The sequence below is a fragment of the Hirundo rustica genome, chromosome 6, assembly GCF_015227805.2.
Source record: "Hirundo rustica isolate bHirRus1 chromosome 6, bHirRus1.pri.v3, whole genome shotgun sequence".
In the NCBI taxonomy this organism is placed as follows: domain Eukaryota; kingdom Metazoa; phylum Chordata; class Aves; order Passeriformes; family Hirundinidae; genus Hirundo; species Hirundo rustica.
In genome coordinates this window covers 32,635,441-32,640,430 of record NC_053455.1, presented here as the reverse complement: position 1 = coordinate 32,640,430, position 4,990 = coordinate 32,635,441, and the positions used below count along the sequence as shown (strand labels likewise).

The 4,990-nt window shown below is 45.3% G+C and overlaps 1 long non-coding RNA gene across 1 annotated transcript; it reads right to left on the bottom strand.

The window, feature by feature from the left end:
* Positions 1–257: 257 nt before the first annotated feature.
* LOC120754785 (uncharacterized) lies at positions 258–4,128 on the bottom strand. The gene is made up of 3 exons (XR_005701551.1): positions 4,111–4,128; positions 2,347–2,475; positions 258–345 (listed from the first exon to the last, which is right to left on the bottom strand). It is a non-coding gene; the product is annotated as an uncharacterized LOC120754785 (long non-coding RNA).
* Between the last annotated feature and the right edge of the window lie 862 nt (positions 4,129–4,990).

Sequence of the window (4,990 nt, the reverse complement as noted above, 5' to 3'; positions counted from 1 at the left end):
GGCTCTGTGCCCCATCTTGACCAGAACTGGTTTATCAGTCAGACCACAACACCTTGACTGCATTGCATCCTTCCTCCTGAGCAAAACCAAACCATCTTGAACAACAGCTGAGGATGCTTGTTTATTAAGCTTATACCAGTTTTGAGAATTCTTACCTCTTTTGATATGTAAATACTTTCCTGGAATCAGTCTGCCCACATAACTTGTTTAACCCACAAGGCACAGTAGATGCAAGCAGCACATCACATACAACTTACATGTAAATGATGCTGTAGCCATATTGATGAACTTTGTCCAGATGGGCACTCTGCAGATCTTGAACACAACCAAATTGACTGGCTATCTCTAAAAAGCAATATAGCTTTTCTAAATAGGTTTTCTAATTAAGTTCAACAAAGACAGGTGCCAGATTCCGCAGCTGTTACAGGACAAACCTGGGTGCACATACATACTGGGTAACAAGACACTTGAGAGCAATGCTGTGGAAAGGGACCTGGGGCTCCTGGTCAAGGGCAAGTTGAACTTGAGTCAGCAGTGCCCTGGCAGCCAGGAGGGCCAGCCCTGTCCTGGGGGACATCAGGCACAGCATCACAGCCGGGCAAGGGAGGGGATCGTCCTGCTGTGCGCTGCACTGGGGCAGCCTCACCTCGAGTGCTGGGGGCAGTTCTGAGAGCCACAGTATGAAAAAGATATAAAGCTCTTAGAGAATATCCGGAGGAGGGCTTTGGACAAAGATGGTTAAGAGTCTAGAGGGGGAAACCAGAAAAGTAGTGGGTGGGATCCTTTGGTCTGCATCCAGCAGGAGACTGAGGGGAGACTTAATAGCTGCCTGCAGCTTTCTCATCAGGAGAATTGGAGGGGCAGACACTGATCTCTTCCCTCTGGGGACCAGTGACAGGACACAAGGGAGTGGCCTGAAACTGTGTCAGGGGACGTTTAGGTTGGATATTAGGAAAAGGTGCTTCACCCAGAGGGTGTTTGGCCACTGAAACGGGCTCCCCAGAGAAGTGGTCACGGCACCAGCCTGACAGAGTTCAAGAGGCATTTGGATAATGCCCTCAGGCACATGGTGTGACTCTTAGAGTGCCATGCACAGGTCCAGGAATTGAACTTTGATGATTCTAGTGGGTCCCTTTTAACTCAGCATATTCTATGAGTCTAGATTTTTGAGGAGTAATCTAGTCAGATCTTTAATGTTGAGAGAAAGAGGGGAAATTACAAGATGACTGCACAGAGAGGTCTTTGCTTACTTTTAGAAAATGATAAATCCAAGAACCATTTGGATGCACACCACTCTGAGTCTGTCACTATAGGCCACTGAACACTGGGTATTACCCAAACATGTTTTTATCCAGTTCCTTCTCAGGAACTCCTTCTTCATAGGGTAGAGGAATGATCGCTGCTTTGACAGACACATGTTCCTTATAACTCACCTTTATTGAGAAAGTTTTAGGGAACGAGGTAGGATTTCTAAGGCCTTGAGCATCCTGGTCTAGTGAGAGGTGTCCCTACCCATGGAAGGTGGGGGTTGGGACTAGATGATCTTTAAGGTCACTTCCAACCCTTAACATTCTATGATACTTCCACTAAAGCCAGAAGTCCTATGAACATCCTACAGGCAAAGTAAATACACATTTCTCACAGGGTAAACTAACTGCTTCTCACTGGTCCTGCTTTAATTGCTGCTGCCAAAGACAGTTTTGTTGATTTTTAACAGATTGCCTCAGAGTTGATGGAGAGATACTTCCCATGGGACGACAAGCCCTGCAGCCCTTTAGTCATCCTGCATGTATCAAGCATGCAGCACTCCCAAGAGGTCTCGTAGTATTGCCCACGCCAGATCAGCTCTGCCTGCTCCTGGCAAACAAGCTAGGTGCTTGTTTTCCATGCTCAGCCAGTTCAAGCTCTTCCCACTCAGAACTGCAGTACTTGAGGCCTTTTTTTGCAGCTACCCTTAAAACAGGAGGTCTGTCCCATTTGGCCTCAAATGTCTCTCTGGGTACCCTACTGCATACTACACAAACACAGGCACCCATCCAGTTAGCAATTCAGCCAGGAGCAGGCTGAGGTGTGGGCTCTGAGATATGGAGGGCCTGCAACAACTGACAGCATGCTTGGCACAGCACAAGGCGTTAAGGAAGACAAAGCTCAACCTCAGCAGGAAACCATACCTGACTTTCACGTGTGTTTGTGTAAGGCCGGCAGCCCTTGAGGACAGTGTCATGTTTGTATGTGTGTTCAAACAGAGCCTAACACAACAAAGTCCTTAATTCAAACCAGAGCTCTTAAGTATCACAGTAACGCAAATTAAATAACACTTATAATACACTTTCCCTCTCTACTCACCAGGTCAGGTGGCAGGAGGGAAGGTCCTTGGAGCTGGGCTTCACATCAGGGACACATCTTCGGGCTAAGCTTTGATAGTTACTGCCCATTAGCCAGGCTGCTCTGCTGGACCTTCAATCAGGCCTCCTCCTGAGAGGAGAAGTATGTTTAGTCTATACCCAAGAGAAGTGTTAATGTCATTTATCCTGTGTTTGCCCCAGCTAAAAGCACATGTTTGTACAATTACCAGGGTTCAGCTAACACTGGTATTTTTGCATGCCGCAGTAATTTGGCTGTGTCAGAGTCTATAGAACCTTTTTTTAGAAAACAGATAAAATGGAGCTGGTAGAGAAAAGTTCTCAGCAGACATTTGCTGAATATGTACTTTTTAAAATAGTCCATGCCAGTTGCTGTCACTAAATTTAATGAAAGTTCTAAGACTTCTAGCAAAATATTTCTGATCCCAAAAGAAAATATGTTTCAGTCATTTCCATCTATTCTGTAATTCAGCGTTATTAGTTGGCCTATTTCCCACAAGCAGAGTGCTGTACAGCAGCTAATCCTACAGACACAAAGCTTGTCACAGTTCATCTCCTTCCAGAAACTGCATTATAGTGAATGATAACTGAGGATCTACTTGTGAATGAGCATATCACCTCTTCTAGTTACAGGAGGCAGGGAAGAACTATTAAAAAAATTAATCATACACATCTACATCATTAATCAATAACAAAATTTTACTAAAAAAATTACAAACAGTATTTGACCGCTTAATGAACTTTGCTGACACTAGGAAACCACCTTCACAAATAATATCATTGTCCCCAAGAAAAAAATAATTAGGCACATTTTTTCCAAGTAATATAGGAGATTATACATATAGAGCAAACATGCAGCATTCAAATTACATTCAACAGATGTGTTTAGTTAGCTGCTCTATACAAGCAATATCATTTGAGGAGAAGAAGAGGCTCCAGACACTACACAAGAACAGCACTGTGCCTTTTAGCACTGCAAAGTTTTAAAGAGGTTTAAGAAGGGGGACCAAGATTGTAAGTTTGCTTATCAGCAACATGTTTTTTGCAAAGCAAAGGTTGAGAAAGATGAGGGATATTATGATAAGATTAAAAGTATGTCTTTTGATAGGGCATACGGTGAGTTCTGTAGGTAAATGCACTGGGTTAATGGTCTCTTTCATATTGAAACAGTATCCTCAGCCTTATTCGCTGCCTCGCTGCTCTCGGCCCCCTCCCCCAGCTCTGTGACATGAGAAATGCAGTGTTCTTAATGACTGGAGCAGGAGGGATCTTGTTATTGTGGCTGCATCACCCCTCCAGGACACAGTTCAGTAGAAGTTTGTCATGTGGCTGAGCAGAAACGATGAATGCAGGTTTTATGAAGTTCATTCCCCAAATACAAAGGAAGAGGGGGAAAAAACCCCACCACATTCATGGCTACGGGCTGCAAGAGTACACAGTTCACAGGCGGAGCTCTGCATTGATCACTGTCAAGCTGCTGGCCTGCAATGCACCTGCGAGCTCTCCCCCACTCCCTGAGCAGCAAGCCTTTACCTGCACTCCCACCTGCATTCACAGCATGTCCCCCCTCACCCATCCTCTTCTTTCTCACTGCTTTCCTAGCTAAGGCCATCCCAGTCTCTAGTGTCCCTCTGATACACAAGTTGGGTCTGAGGAGAGCTAAGTCACCCCTCTGCTTAGGGGCATGTGGATATTCACCAGTTAATATCCCCAAGGCTTGTTTCTCTGCTGCCTTTGCCTGCCTTACCTTGGGTATTGCTTCATTTCCTGTTTGCTCCCGGCAGCCGCCTCCTTTGCTTTAACTCCGGGCCATTTTGCAGGCTAATATCAAACAGGTGGAAGGGGTAAACATTAAAAAAACACGAACCTCTGAACAACCCATGTCCTTCCTCTCCTCAATGGGCATGATGATATTGACAGGAAATGGGTAATAGCTGCAGGTGCTAGAAAATTAACTACATGTATAAGGATGCCTGGAATTTGAATGTTGAAAATACACAGACAACTTTTACTGTGAATTGGTTATTCTAAATAGGTAAGCTCTAATGCAAGGTCCCCTTGACAAAGCACCCCATGCACACTTTGGCTGTAACAGCTATTGTCTTGCTCTAAGCGAGTCCCCCAGCATCATAGAGTGGTTTGTTTTGGAAGGGGCCTTAAAGACCATCTTGTCCCAAGCCTTCTGCCATGGGCAGGGACGCCTTCCACTAGATCAAGTTGCTCCAAGTGCCATTTAACCTGGCCTTGAACACTTCCAGAGATGCGGCATGAACAATTTCTCTGGGCAATCTATTCCAGTCTCTCAACACCCTCACAGCTTAGAGTTTCTTCTTCATATATAACCTAAACCTACCCTCTTTCAGCTTAAAGCAAATCCCCCTTGTTCTATCACTACATGCTCTTGTTCAAAGTCCCTCTCCATGTCTCCTGGAGCTCCCTTTAGTTACTGGAAAGCCACAGTAAGCTCTCCCCAGAGCCTTCTGCAGGCTGAACAATCCCAACTCTCTCAGCCTTTCCTCACAGGGGAGGTGCTTCAGCCCTCTGAACATTTTCAGAACCCTCCTCTGGATCCATTTCAACAGGTCTGTATCCTTCTAGTGCTGAAGATGCAGAGCTGGATGCAGTAT